This window comes from Hemicordylus capensis, chromosome 4 (assembly GCF_027244095.1).
Source record: "Hemicordylus capensis ecotype Gifberg chromosome 4, rHemCap1.1.pri, whole genome shotgun sequence".
NCBI lineage: Eukaryota > Metazoa > Chordata > Lepidosauria > Squamata > Cordylidae > Hemicordylus > Hemicordylus capensis.
The window spans coordinates 270,303,924-270,320,227 of record NC_069660.1 but is presented as its reverse complement, the minus strand read 5'-3'; positions in this window follow the sequence as shown (position 1 = coordinate 270,320,227).

Here is a 16,304-nt window from a genome sequence, read left to right as displayed (position 1 = left end):
GAAGCTTCTGAAATGTTTAAGACACCTTGCACAGATGCACCAATCGTACAACTGGTGTCAAAGTCCCTCGTCCCACGGGATGGAGAGGTCACGCTGAAGGACCCAGCTGACAAGAAAGCAGAATCAGCCTTTAAGCGTACACATGATAATTCTGCCCAATCGTCCAGAGCAGCAGCAGCTGCATCCATGGCGGCCAGGGCTTCTCTACTATGGTTAGACAATTTGTTAAATGACCCCCCTTCAGATACGGTTAGGTTAAGACAACAATTGGTTAAAATACAAAAAGCACAGGTTTTTATAGCAGACGCTACCCTGGACTCCATCAGTTACTCTTCGCCTGTAGCTGCGGCATCAGTCCTGGGAAGGAGACACCTGTGGCTAAAAAATTGGTCAGTGGATAGCACCTCGAAGAGTAACCTTACGGCAGTTACTTATGACGCCAAAAAGCTTTTCGGGGAGGAAGCCCTAAAGGATGTGCTTGTGGAGTCTAGAGACAAACGCAAGACCATGCCCACAGCTGTGCATAAATCTGACCGGCCACCTTTTTAGAAAAATTTTCAACAATCTCAGCCCTTTCGAGGTTTCTGGTCCTTTAGGGGCCGGGGCAGAGACAATAGAATACAAAGAGGCTCCTGGGGTTGTCAATGTGCCTCTTACAGGGGTACAGGCAGTTTCAGACAGCCGGCTACCCAGTCCAAACCAAAAAACCAGCAATGACGCAAGCCAGGTTCCACTAGGGGGCCGTCTAACAAAATTCCTCCCCGACTGGGTCTCTTCTGTGACAGACAATTGGGTACTGCAAGTCATCCAGTTCGGTTACAGAATAGAACTGGACGCCCTTCCCCCCTGCAGGTTTCTACCAACCCCAAGATCGTACTCTTGGCTGAAACACTCCGAGATGCTTCAGGCCATCAATCACCTCATAGAAATCGGGGCGGTAGAACCAGTTCCAACCTGGCGGGGGGGGGGGCGGGGCGTTTATTCTATTCTGTTCACCGTCCCCAAAAAGGATGGTTCAAAGCGGGCGGTACTAGACTTAAAGGTCTTAAACAAATACGTCAAAAGAGAACATTTTCGTATGGAAACCTTGAGATCGATATCGGAAGCCTTGCAACATCTGGACTTCCTATCGTCTATCGACCTAAAGGAGGCTTACTTACATGTACCAATACATCTGAAGAGCAGAAGTCGACTTCGCTTCAAGTACGTGGGACGCCATTTCCATTACGCAGCACTCCCTTTCGGCCTGTCAGCAGCACTCCGAGTGTTCACCAAAGTCCTGGCGCCCCTGGTGGCGCATCTTCGCCTACGTGGAATTCGTCTTTTTGCGTATTTAGACTATCTGCTTTTGCAATCACATTCATTGGACGAAGCAAAGAGGGACCTGGAGACGACTATCAGAGAGCTGGAACGCCACGGTTTCCTGATAAACCGTCAGAAAAGTCAACTGACGCCAAGCCATCACCTGCAACACCTGGGCATGGTGATCAACACGGTCAAGAACCCCTTGTTTTTTCCATGGGATCGATTCACAACGATCACACAAGAAATAAAGACCATCCTTGCCTCTCCATCAGCGCCCTTAGCATCCCTAGTACGAGTTTTGTGTCTCATGGTGTCGACAATAGAGGTGGTTCCCTGGGCGCGTTTTCACCTACGTCCACTGCAATGGTTTCTGCTCCCCTATCAACAGGAGATAGCACAAAAGAAGAGACTGTGGCTTACCCTTCCATCTCAACTTCAGGAGGCTTTGCGCTGGTGGCTCAACCCGGACAACCTCTTCCAGGGGAGGGAGTTCCTGGACCCTCCAAGCAGGGGCATAGCTATAATTGAGCGAAAGGGTTCAAAGAACACTGGCCCCCAGCTCCTGAGGGCCCTCCAGCTCCACCCCTCCCTATTTTCTTCATTATCTCCCTCACTCTGGGGGGCCGCCAGAGAGAAGGATGAACACAGGCCCCCTCTCCCCTAGCTACGCCCCTGCCTCCAAGGGTATTGATCACAACAGATGCAAGCGACCGGGGCTGGGGGGCACACTGCCTTCACCTGTCAGCACAAGGTCGTTGGAACGAAGCTGAAAAACAGCACAGCATCAACTGGAGGGAGCTGCGGGCCATACACTTGGCCCTGGAAACTTTTCAGACCACTGTCCAGGGCCGTCACGTCCTCATAAAGACGGACAATGGCACAGCAAGGGCCCATGTAAATCGTCAAGGAGGGACCCGATCCAGGTCCCTCAATCAAGAGGCCACCCTACTTCTCTCATGGGCAGAGGAAAACATCAAGTCCCTAACAGCCCATCATCTAAAGGGGGATTTGAATCGGGTGGCAGATTGGCTCAGCAGGGAAGATCTCCATCCCGGAGAATGGGCTCTGGACCACCTTGTCTTCAAACAAATAACTCGGTGGATGGGCATGCCACTGATAGACTTATTCGCCACACCAGAGAACACACAACTGGAAAGGTTCATGATGAGATTTCCATGCAGGGAAGCAGTGGCAATAGACGCTCTTTCAAGTCCTTGGCCAAAGGGCCTGTTGTACGCATACCCTCCAGCTCCCTTGCTGTCCAGAGTCCTGCGAAGGGTACAGATACTGAAGGTACAAATGATCCTCATAGCACCCTTTTGGCCCAGAAGAACGTGGTTCTCGGAACTCGTACACCTCGCAGTGGAACCTCCGTGGGAGCTACCAGTCAGCTAAAGTCTCCTGTCTCAAGGGCCTATATTTCACCCCAACCCGAGTTGGTTAAGGCTGACCACCTGGAAACTGAGAGGGGTCTCCTGAACCAGTTTGGGTATTCACAAGGGGACCTTCGTACTATGTTGGCATCGTGCAGACCATCTACCAACCTCATATATCAGTATACCTGGCGAGCTTTTCTGCATTGGGCGGCACGCCATTCCATACCTAGGGGTACAGCATCGCTGAAACACCTTCTGCAATTCTTACAGGAAGGCCTGGAAAAGGGACTGAGACCCAATACCTTGAAATGCCAAGCAGCATCGTTGATTGGGCTAATTTCCAGAGGAGCAAGTTCTTCTTCCCAGTCCTCTGCCCACCTTCAGAGGTTTCTAAGAGGAGCTACCTTGCTATCCCCTCCGGTCGTTCACAGATTTCCGTCGTGGAATTTACACCTCATCCTGAAAGCGCTTCAACAACCTCCATTTGAACCTCTTTCGTCTATCCCAATCAAGCTCTTGTCTTTTAAGTTAGCCTTTTTAGTGGCAATTATGTCAGCCAGGCGTATATCTGAACTAAGAGCGTTATCGATTGGAAAATCTTTTTGCGTTTTCCAGAAAGAGGCGGTCCAGCTGATCCTAGATCCTTTTGTGCGACCCAAGGTACCATTGGTTTTCCATAATCACAAGATGTGTTCTTACCGTCCTTTTGTCCTCATCCGCTCCACGAGCAGGAGAAGTTGTGGCACAAGTTGGACGTTCGTAGGTGCCTAAAGAAATACATCAGCAGAACTGCAGCTTTTCGTACCACGGACTCCTTGTTCATATCTTTTAACCCACGATCAATGGGGTCGGCAGTTACCTCCTCAACTATCGCCAGATGGATCCGGGCATGCATTGTGATGGCATATGAGGCTCAGCATGTTACACCGCTGTCGCATATCATGGCACATTCCACCAGGGTAGCAGCCACATCAGCAGCTTTCTCTTCTAATGCTCCAGTGCAAGATATCTGTAGGGCGGCTACCTGGTCCACTCCATCAACGTTCACCAGGCATTACAAGATTGACTCCCATGCGACCATCCAGGCGGCCTTCGGCAGGAGGGTTCTCCAGCAGGTCCTTCCTCAGGAATAGGCAGGGGTGCTCCCGCCCGGTTGTTGGCCAAGCTGTGGTATGTCCCATGAGATGTCCCTGGCAGCAAGAACCGAGAAAGGAGCATTGGTTTCACTTACCGTGAAGGCTTTTTCTGGTTCTTGTTGCCAGGGACATCTCGGCCCACCCAGTTTGGCGCCTCCTGCCTCTTTCCTGATCAAGTTTCCCTAATAACATAAGCCTGAAAGGAAAAGGTTTTGTTAAAAAGCACATGTTTTTTTCAAGTTTTGTCTTGAGGGTGTTAATCTGTTTTGCTGTTATACGCTGTTACCTGTTTTCTTACCTGTTTCTTACCTATGGTGTCAGTCCATCTGTGGAATCGGCTCGGCCAAAAGAACTGGGGTGGGGTTATCCCCTCAGCCCTGAGTGGGCATGTATCTATTTTTTCTTCCAATCAGATTCTGTCCTGTCTCGGAGCTTGTGGGAGGGGATAACCCATGAGATGTCCCTGGCAACAAGAACCAGAAGAAGCCTTCACGGTAAGAGAAACCAACACTCCTTTTTCACCCAGACTGATGATGGTTCTGTTAGAGGTTGTTGATTTTTACCCACAATAGGTAAAACAGCAGAGCACTAAGGAATGAGCACACACTCCAGTTACAGAGTAGGTAGCAGAGGATGGTTTGGATATTGCAGCTATTTAGAGAAAACACATGGAGATCTTTGTGTGACTAAACACTAAACATTTTTTGGTTAAATACACTTAGATAGGAAAGACCTATATCTAATCTAAAGGACTACATAGTGGATAGGTAAGGAGAGAGAGAGATGTTTCCATCTGCTCTCTAGGAGGAAAGGAAGGATTGTGACTCAGCACAGGAAGTGCTGCAGAGTCAGTTCAGGGGTCATAGAGTAGGGACAGATAGGGAGACCCTGACTGACTGTCTCTACCCCCAATGCCCCTAGTGGTTATTAGGACAGTTGGTGCAAAAGGTCGATACACTGGAAGTTCATCTCCAACAGGTTCTCCCCGCCCCCCACTTATTGATTTTACCTAATACATCTTAAAGCTAATTAGGAGGAGGGAGGGGGATACCGTCAGCAGTGCTGGTGAAAATAAGTGAATCTAGGTGGAATAAATGCCACAAGACCTTGCAGGTTAGTGAAATGAAGAATGTACCTCTGTGACATGAGGCATGAAAAAGCCACTTGCCATATGTTGTGGGGCAAATGTTTGTCTACCACTATGTGCCCATAGAGCAAAGAGCTGAAGCCTATCCTGATTCCCAAGCATGTATGTCTGCGTCAAATACGTGTTTGCGAACGTGTGTTCTATGTGCACACATTGGCTGGGATCCCAATAGCCCTGTATGTGCGTGCCTTAGAGCCTCCAGACATATATGGGGTTTCTACCAATTCCCCTTCTTGCCCCTGCGGTGTGATTGGATGCTGTTTTAGAGGATTACCATTTTGGGACAGGAGATGCTGAAGAGGGGCTGAAAAGTCTCAGAGTGTGAGCAAAAATAGCATCTGATCCTTTGGCTCCTGGCCATTATGTCTTGAGTTGGGCATATTATATTTAAGTGTCAAGTTGCCATAAGAACATTATTGGATTTCAGATAGCACATTACTCTTGAGGGAGAACAGGCCAGGGAAACAAAGAAAGAAGAGTTCTAGACAAGGAGGAACAGGAAGCATCAGCAGCTGTAGCAATTTCCCTGAGGGATTCCAGCATTTGCTCAGCCTTATTCTCTTGAGCCTAGTGCAGTTCTAATTGTTGTGCTTCCCAGCCCTGTCCCTCCGTTTGCTTAGTTTAAAAATATTTGACGCACCAGATTGCCTCCTGAGTCTCATGTGAAAGGGTAAATCAGTAACAAAAGCCCAGCTTCCCAAGGTGAATCTCAGGAACACCGACCGTATTCCTGCATCTGACTGGTCAGATGGGAAACTGAAAGGAAAACAACAAGGAGACCACAGCTGCTGGAAAATGAAGCAGCATGGCTTTTGCAAGCTTGTCAATTATGACTATAGGAAAGTTGCCCCATTGGACGAAAGGAACAGTTTGATTGTCTTGACTCATTATCTTGTATGTGCTAATAATAATATAATAATACACTTGGTTTGCCACCCAATCACAGTCATTAAGACAGCATTAAGACATCAAGTAAAAACACATGGAATCACTACACACTAAAAACAATACAAAATACAATACAAAATCTTTTTAAAGGTCTGTTTTAAAAATCAGATTTAAAAATGATAACCGATGAAGCTGCTGCAGGATGGGTGTAACACTTAGGAAGCAACGTGCACCTATGAGCATCCTTGCAGCAGCGTTCTGGACCAGCTGAAGCTTCCGAACCACTTCAAGGGCAGCCCCACATAGTCTAATCTTGATGTTAACAAAGCATGAGTGGCTGAATTCAGGTCCGGCTTTTCCAAGTAGGGTTGCAGCCGTAGCTAGTAAAAAGCACCTCTGCATACCACTGCCACCTGTGCCTCCAAGGACAGTGTTGGATTCAGAAGCACTCCCAAGCTGTGGACTTTTTCTTTCAGGGGGAGTGTGACCCTGTCCAAGACCAGATTTACCTCACTGCTTGGATGATCAGGTTTACCAGCCCAGAACACTTCAATCTTATCTAAATTAATTTGCCCCATCCAGTCCAGAACAATCTCCAAACCCCATTTCAGAGCATCTGCTGCGGTGACTTAGAAGATAGGTAGAGCTGGGTGTTGTCAGCATATTCCAGCTCAGTTTAAAAGCTTGGGTGATAAAAAAATGTGTCTAGAGAATTTTAAAAAGTTATCAGAGATGGGAAGGCTCTTATTTCAACTGGGAGCATATTCCAGGGTCTCTGGGCAGCAACAGAGAAGCCCAATACGACCTGGAGCAGGGAGGCTACCACCCTCTCAATTACCTTGGTCAGCGACGGAAGGTTGGAGACAAGCCTATAGATGCTTAAATCTGAGGGATCCAATGCAGGCTTTTTCAGAAGAGGTCTAATGATTATCTCCTTAATGCAAGAAGGCTTTTTGCACCTCTTCAGAGAATCATTTATAATAGCTACCAGGCCTTCTGCTATAACCACATAAGAGGAGTTGCTGGACACTTCTACATCAGATACTATAGTAATTGTGGGGTCTAAGTCCACCTGAATATGATGGATCTTATCCACAAAGAACTCATTAAAAAGTCACAGCTGGTAACAGATGGTTCCAAATTCTGATTTGGGAGGAGGGGCACAAAGGAGTCCTCTTGCAACTCTGAACAACTCCACTGGACGTGAGCTTTGCAGATGCAATATGGGCAGAAAAGAATTGCTTCTTTGTCTCATAAACATAGATCTGTGTTCATGTATCACGTGAACATAGATCTTCAAATGTACTCTATGTTGTAAGCTGTCAGATTTGAATCGAGTATCCCTCCACTTGCATGCCAGTCATCTACCTTGCTGCTTCAGTCCTTGTAGTTCTTTCATTTACCAAGGGGTCAGAAAGGACACTTAGGAGCTATAATGTCTACTGCCATGGTGAGTTTGCTATTCCAATCGTCCACCAGTGCATCAATAGGATCACCAGGAGAGCCAACACTAAATCCTTCCAAGACTTCTTGGAATCCTGTTGGATCCAATAATCTTATTGGGCAGACCATCCTAATAAGCCCCTCACCCCTGCAGAGGTGGAACATGGTGGTGAGTCTAACCCTAACCAGATGGTGGTCTGTCCATGAGAATGGGGAAATCACAGGAGGCCCCACCCATGGCAAAACATCGTAATCAGGGTAAAAGATCATATCAAGCTTGTGGCCTGCAATGTGCATTGGTTCCAGGACTGCTTGGGCTAGGCCCATAGTTGTTATGGTTACTATGAACTCCTGAGCCGCCCCGGACAAATTGGTCCCAAAGTAAATATGGAAGTCCGCCGCTACCACAAGCCTGGGGTATTCCAAGACCAAGACCAAGTCCATCAGCTCAGTTAGCGACTCAGTTGGGCAATGATTGGTACACCAAGTCCTAGTCCATCCGTGGTCCCCAAACTTATGTACACACATTTGATATGGTCAGACCCTTTGATAGGGGTCCTGGTAATGGAGATGTTATTCTTATAGACTACTGCCACTGGGACCAGACTGAGCCACCAGCCTCCCCCAACTAAGCCTCTGTAATACATACCAGGCCCGACCTGGCATTACAAAGGAGCAAGGTGGGGCTCTGTGGGTAGCTGGCACTCCTCCCAAAGTCAAAAAGCTGGCAAGACAGCAGGAAGTGGAACCAGCTATTAGATTTTCGATTTCCCTTCCCCTGACTTGCCAACTAATCTACTTCACAGGGTTGTTGTGAGGAGAAACCTAAGTATGTAGTACACTGCTCTGGGCTCCTTGGAGGAAGAGCGGGATATAAAATGTAAACAAACAAACAAACTGTGTTCCATCTAACAGGGATTCCGAGATGTTGTTGACTACAACTCCCAGAATCCCCAGCTGTAAGAGCTTTTGCTTGGGGATTCTGGGAGTTGTAGTCCACAACATCTCAGAATCCCTGTTAGAGGGAACACTACTTGCCAATGTTATTTCTTCCCCGCCACCAGAATAACCGCCCCATAATCAGTTGATATGCCTCCTGTCTGCACATCTCCAAACCTAGACACATTAGTTAGTTAGTTATTTGATTTCTATACCTCCCTTCCAAAAATGGCTCAGGGAGGTTTACACAGAGAAATAATAAATAAGAATAAGAATAAAAAAATAAAAAAATTAAAACAAAAACATTAGAAACCAATCTCACCCAAGACACAAATCAACCGAAGCTAAAATATAAAATACTCACCCACCAGTACCACACAACCAGAATATATACACATGTAAGTTCCTGGGCCAGGAGCTCTGGCCCTCACTCTCATTGTCCCCTAAAGGGGCAACCCACTTTGGTGTCACCCCTTTGGTGGCAGGCCCACCGTCAATGGCAGCATTCCTATGTAGGCCCAGAGGTGGCTAGTCTGGGCAGGTGGTACACAGGGACTGCTGACTCACCCCAGGTCCCAGTTCTGCACAAACTCCCCAGAAAGCAAAGGCAGCCACAGTCCCACAGGTCACCCCCGAGACAGGCAGCAAGCAGACCGCAGCAAACAGATGGCAAATGCAGGCTCTCACCCTGAGCCATCTGGGAAGCAGATGGTCTCTTCTTCTCCTGCAGACCTGCAGCCCTTCCCCAATGGGCCATGTGGTCAATCATCAGGGTCACATTATAATTCAACTTAGTTTTTGACAAACTAAACTTGCCAACTCCTGACCATAGGGGTTGTTTCTGTGTTTTTAAATAGCTGTTTGATAAGGAGAAATTGAGCAGGGCAGACATCTGCCATCACAGGAGCACAGCTCTGCTTGCTATATTTCTCCTTGTCAGATAGACCTTACAGCATTTGGAAAACTTTTGATACTTCCTTGTTTCTCTACTTAATTTATAAGTAGCTGCATGTACAGTATCTATTCACACACGTTAAGATCAGCAAGGGTACAGCTTCTTGCGATTGGGGGCGATTGGGTGGAGGGCTAAGAATGGGGGAGATCCAAGAGGGAGGGGGAAGAGGAGGGGCGCCCAAGAACAAGGGAGGGGGCCGAGAATGGGGGAGGGCTGAGAGGGAGGGGGAGGGTCGAGAATGAGGAGAAGGAGGGAGGAGGGGAAAGGGCAAACTAGAGGCACAGATGCTCTGCATCCGGGCTGGCTAGTAAGACCATATTTTCACAAAACCCTTAAATATTATAGTGTCTGAAATATGCAAAATACATTGGCAACAGAATCAGAAATTATGTCCAAAAATTCTGATTCCATTACCAATGTATTTGCATGTTTCAGACACTATAGTAGTATTTAAGGGTTTTGTAAAAATTATGGCCTTATAGTAGCAAGTGTTCGCTTGCCAGTGGGTGTATATATTATATCAACTTATATGCTTAGAACTACAGTCATTGAAAAATTGGCAACATGCCTGATTCCATTACCCTTGGAACTTTCCAACTGGAACTTATCTCACCAATTTTAAAACAGCTCAACTGACTCCTATGCATTTCCAAACCCTGTTGAAAGGGGTAGTCTTGACCTATAAACCCCTAGGGGGCTTTGGACTGGGGAATCTTGAGGCTTACTTGCTCCTGTACAAACCTGACCATTCAGTTAGCTCACCTGGAAGGAGCTATCTCCAGGTTCCACCTATCTGGGATCAATCTGCCTTGGTGGTGATGCCTCCATTTTGGAATAGATTCCCCAGGCTGTTCACGGAGCCATGGGCATAGCGTCCATTGGATGAGGGGGGTGCAAATGGCCTGGAGGGTCAAGGGGCCCACAAGTTCCCCCATGCTCCCCCACGCCACCGTCCTACCCACCCCAATTTCCCATTTACCTTTGGTGGTGGTAGCAGTGGCGGGCAGGCCTCTCCCCCATGCCCAACCTGAGCATGGGCCTCTCCACTGCCATGCGACATTCTCCCTACTCAATGTGGAGGCCCGCGCGCAGGCATGAGAGAAGGTGGTGCACCGGCCAGAGAATGGTGAAACCCGCAAGCCGGCCGGAGAGAAGCCTGTGTGCCGAGAAGCCTGCCTGCCGCTGCCAAGGTAAATAGAGGGGAAAGCACGGAAGCTGGGCTGGAAAGTAAAGGATGTGGCTTCAGCATTGGGGCACATGGAGAGCCCCCAGAACAACTTGCTCCCCGGGCCACCAGGAGTCTCCCTATGCCCTCTGCATGGAGCCCACCCTAATGAGTGTATATGTACCAGACAAATATGTTCTAATGTACTCATGCCTGCTAGAGTGTGCTGTGTATATTTCTGCTGATGATTTTGCCTTAGCTGTTTGCCTTAGCTGTTTGCCTTAGCTGATGATTTTACCTCTGCTGTTGCTTTAGTTATGCAGCCCAGTCCGATGCAGATTTAATCACTCCTCCTGAATGCACTGAGATTTACTCCCAAGTAAGTTTGCACAGAATTATAGCCTTGGTTTTGCAGTGGGCTCCTCTGCTGGCATTGTTGTCTTATCTGCTATGCTGCGGTTAAATTATTGAATTAAAAGCAAAAGTTCTAAATACATGTTCTAAACCCCTTCCCCCGCAAGACCTAAAGGCAGCTATCTTCCATGAAAAGAGCTGCTTTTAAAGACCCATGTGCTAGTGGGAAGCAACTCCACCTCTGGGGTCTCCATTCTCTCTCTGCAATCCTGTGTGCAATTGCCACAATGGCATACATCATAGGGAAAACCATTCAGGAGGGAAGGACTCCACTTGAACCATGATGGAACCAGACTGCTGGCGAGTAATATCAAAAAGGTGGCAGAGGAGCTTCTAAACAGAACCCAAGAGGAAAGCTGATGGTTAATCTCGAATCAGGTGCTCCACAGCTCCTTTTGGGTATGACGACACCTGTAATATTGTGTACAGCTCTGGTTGCTGTACATTAAGAAAGATATTGTAGAGCTAGAAAAGCGCAACCAAAATGATCAGGGGGCTGGAGCAACTCCCCTACAAGAAAAGATCACAATGTTGGGGCCTTTTTTTTCGTTTGGAAAGAAGGCCCGGCAAGGGAGGGCATGATAGAGTTGTATAAAATTGTGCGCAGTGTTGATAAAGTAGATGGGAGGGAGTTTTTCTCCCTCTGTCATAATATTAGAAGCCAGGGCTATCTGTTAAATGCTGGGAGATTCAATACAAACAAAAGGAAGTTATACAACATGTGGTTAAACTATGGAATTTGTTGCAGCGGGATGTGGTAATGGTCACCAATCTAGACAATTTTAAAAAGGATTAGACAAATTCATGGAGAACAGGGCTATCAATAGCTAGTAGCCATTGTACTGGGGAGAGGCATGCCCCTCAACACCTACTAGGGAGCATTAACAGGAGAGTTGCCCTCTTTCCCGTGCATGTGTTTTCCCCAGAGTACCTGGTTTTGCACAGCGTGAAGCAAGATGTTGTACAGGAAGGCCTTTGGCCTGATCCAGCAGGGCTTTTCTTATGTTCTTATGAAAAACATGCAGCACCATCACCTGGCAGATTCTTCATAAGTACCAACTTTAAGGATGACTCTTTTAAAGACATATCTCTATCTTTACGTACACAATTGAATGTCCCATTGACGGCTTAATTGTGCAGGTTGATCTGTAGCAAGGTGGTGGGTGGAAGATCCTGTCTCATCATACAGGTTGGACCAGGTGGTCTTCTGATCTTCTAGGATTCCAGAATGTTGGAGATGAACTTCCAGTGCATCGACCTTTTGCACCAACTTCCTGTGCCAAGTCACAATCCTTCCTTTCTTCCTAGAGAGCAGATGGAAACATCTATCTCTCTCTCTCCTTACCTATCCATTATATAGTCCTTTAGATTAGATATAGGTCTTTCCTATCTAAATGTATTTAACCAATAAATATTTAGTGTTTAGTCATACAAGGATCTCCATGTGTTTTCTCTAAACAGCTGCAATAACCAAACCATCCTCTGCTACCTACTCTGTGTGTGTTCATTCCTTAGTGCTCTGCTGTTTTACCTATTGTGGGTAAAAATCAACAACCTCTAACACATAATTCATAGGCGTAGTGCGTATCTACTGTACGTTATAGACTCAAGTTGGTTTAACAGATTTTGATGTTCTTCAAGGAGCCCATGGAAGTTTGTTTCTGGGTGTGGGTGGTGGGTGTTTGGGGAGGGGAAGGAAATGTTACATCTAGAAGAATTGGCAGCACCCGCACCAAGCTGTAATTCCCAGGATTCTTGGAATTATACAGATGGATAAATCACAATAGGGAAATACCTTTATCTGATGATCAACTAAAATGTCATAGAGTAGTTCTCAGAAGAACTGGCTTGCTCACTACTCTGTGACATCCTTGTGCAGTTGATCTTCATAATGGTATCGCTCTACTGTGGCTTTTGACTTCTTTCTAATTAGACCAAAAAGTACATGTGATTTTGTGTGTGTGGAAATTATATTAATGCAATGGAATTCTGTTTGTGTTTACTCAGGCATAAGGCCAATTAGGTTAAGAAAGTGTGTAAAACTTTTCAGACTTAAACTGGTATAAAATCAATGCAAGTGTGTAGTATAGATATACTGTCCCACATGTTGTGCAGTGTTACATGGACATTTCCAATTGACCCACACATTTAAGGAAGTGCTGGTGGTCTTGCACAAGTGCACAAATATGTATCATGACTGAAATGCTGGTGCAATAATGTAAGTTGTGCTTCTGAAGTGCTGGTGCACAACTTTAAGTATTTACACACTTGTGCTCTTGCACAAAATTGCCAGCACTTCCTTAGGTGCCCTCAGCAGTGTGGGCAGAAAGGAAATACCTATCTGCACAACATATAAGTCTCTCTTATTACTCTGTTAACAACCTGTGTCCATCTACATGGGACTGCCTTTGAAAATGGTCCAGAAACTTTGCTGGATCCTTTTGTTAACGGGCTGGTGTTTTCATCATATCGTGCCAGTGCTTTATCAGCTGCACTGGCTTTCAGTTCATTTCAGGACCCAATTAAAAGTCCTGGGTTTAACCTTTAAAGCCCTAAATGGCTTGGGATTGGGCTACCTGAGAGGGCGTCTTGTCCCGTATGTCCCAAACTGGACCTTGAGATTTTCTTCAGAGGCCCTGATCTGAGTGCCCCCGCTAAGTGAGGTGAGGTGGGTGACTACTAGAGAGAGGGCTTTTTTGGTGGTGGCACCCTGTTTATGGAATAGCCTTTCCAGTGAGGCTCGCCTGATGTTGTCACTTTGTTCTTTTAGATGCCAGGTGAAGATCTTTCTGTTCACTCAGGTCTTTTAAAATAGTTTTTTTAAAAAAAGTTTTAAAAATGTTTTTGTATTGCAATTTGTATGTGTTAATTGCATATTTTATTCGGTTATTCTACTATGAGCTGACCAGAGAACAATTTGTTATGGGGTAACTAAACTAACAATTGTTAGTATCCTACTGTTTCCCCCAGAAAAAGTAAAATGGCATCCACACCATGAAATTTGAAAGGACAGAATGCTGAAATGGGCAGAAACCTTAATGGGTGATGAAATATATACGGTGTGTTCTGAGACAGTCTTAAGGATGTCAGACCACCAAAAATTCCTCTTAGACTTCTTCGTTTGCTAACTTAGCTAACTTTCTTGATCTGAGTTTCAGCTGTTTCCCAACTTTTGCTTCTATGCAGGCTCTTAGCTGGATCCTTTGTTTTCCTAATCCAGTTATCTAAGCCACCGATAGAGCAGCCTGGCGACACGTTTTGCAGAAATCATTGTTTTAAATTGGTACTGGAAGGTAACTTGGCCAACCTCAGTAGAGGGTTCTGTGTTTGAGAATGGAGAACACTTGGCTACATCGTATGTGTGGTTTGTTTGTTTTTTAAATTCAGAACAGGGAGTATGTCACAAAAAAACTCTGTCAGGACAGTGGTTCACATACACAGAGAAACAGGAGTGGTTACAGACCTGCCTGCGCTGCTGCTAGGATTTTAAAAAACCACACACACATGCTATCTGTCCTACTCCTACTAATTCCTGCACGATGGCAGGTTGTGTGGATATTTCCATTAATCTCAATGGAGGTATCACTGCAACCTGCCTCTGGTTCACATGCCACACAGCATTCCACAGACATTTTGCACACTATGGATGCTGCCGAGTTTTCCAAATGCAAATTGCGACTAAAGTGCACATTGTGCAAATGCTGAAAATGTGCAAAGAAGTTATACGATTGCATGGCCATTATTTTCAATAATGACACGCTTGGACAATTCACCATTTGCAGAACTGAGAGGTGGCAGCTGGGGCACCAGAACCAGCTCCTTTTCTGGGGCACAGTTTGCCCTCTCTCTGGAGCCCCCCATTTTTGGAAAGTTGCCCACAGTTGCCGCAACCAACAGCTTCCAAAAACATGAAATCCCAACAAAATAGACATTCCATTTTCATATGATGATGCGTACATGTGTTTTCTCTCCTGCACATGATGCACACATTATGGGGCTATTCTGACGATCAACAAAAATTGGGCTAGCCTCCGCTAGCCCGATTTTTGCTGATCATCAGAACCACCGGGCTCGCAGCCAAGCCTGGTGGTTCTGGAGCGGCTAACCCGCACCTGTAGCCCACCCCTTAGCCCGGGTTTGCGGAGCGAATGCTCCGCAAACCCGGGCTATCTGCTCGTGAGTAGCTGTGGCGCGGCTCCATGCTGCGGCTACTCGCAAGTAGACCCCCCGACCGGGAGGCGAAAAGCTGCCTCCCGGCTCCGGGGGTCTCCCCAGTATGTCCTGTGCACTTACGCAGGGCATACTGGGGCTTCTGGGGGCCGCGCGGCCCATGAGCTTCCCAGCCCCCACCGACTCTGTCTCAGAGCCGGCAATCGTGTGGGCGGCCAATCCGGCCGCCCAGGGTTCCCTCCCCACTCATGAGCGTGGAGAGCAGGCTTAGCCCGCTTTTCCCACTCACAGCCCCAAACTGGGTCTCACGGATCGTGAGACCCGGTCCTATATCTTTCAATACAACGGTTCCATCTTATGCCTACAAATGCCTGTTCTCTCTAGATCACAGACTTTTGTAGAGAAACAATTGATTCTTTTATACAGGAGGCCCTCATTATTCGCACAGGTTCTGTTCTTGCCTACAATCGTGAATACAGAAGCCGCAAATAATGAAACCTTAATTCTATGGGAATCTGGGGGTTAGATTCCTGCACAAAAAACAATTGCCCCAAAGGCAAGAAATATGGGAGGGAAGCAGAAATAAAAGTAGTACAACACATTAACTTACTTACCAGCTCTCCAACAATTGATTGCTTGATTGATTAAGTGCGATCAAGTCGGTGTCGACTCTTAGAGACCACATAGATAAGAACAGCCCTGCTGAATCAGGCCCATCACACAGTGGCCCACCAGATGCCCCTGGGAGCCTACAGGCAGGAGTTGAGAGCATGCCCTCTCTCCTGCTGTTACTCCCCCTGCAACTGGTACTCAGAGGCATCCTACCTTTGAGGCTGGAGGTGACCTATAGCCCTCCGACTAGTAGCTGTTGATAGACCTCTCCTCCATCAAGTTATCCAAACCCCTCTTAAAGCCATCCAGGTTGTTGGCTGTCACCACATCTTGTGGCAGAGAATTCCACAAGTTGATTATGCATTGTGTAAAAATGTACCTCCGTTTGCTGGTCCTAAATTTCCTGGCAATCTATTTCATGGGATGACCCCTTGTTCTAGTGTTATGTGAGAGGGAGAAGAATTTCTCTCTATCCACCTTCTCCACACCATGCACAATCCAATAGACCTCTATCATGTCTCCCCACAGTCATCTTTTTTCTAAACTAAATAACCCCAGGTGTTGTAGCCTTGCCTCATAAGAAAGGTGTTCTAGGTCCCTGATCATCTTGGTTGCCCTCTTCTGAACCTTGTCCAGTTCTACAATGTCCTTTTTAGATGTGGTGACCGGAATTGTACGCAGTACTCCAGGTGTCGCTGCACCATATTTTTGTATAAGGGTGGTATAATATTAGCAGTTTTGTTTTCAATCCCCT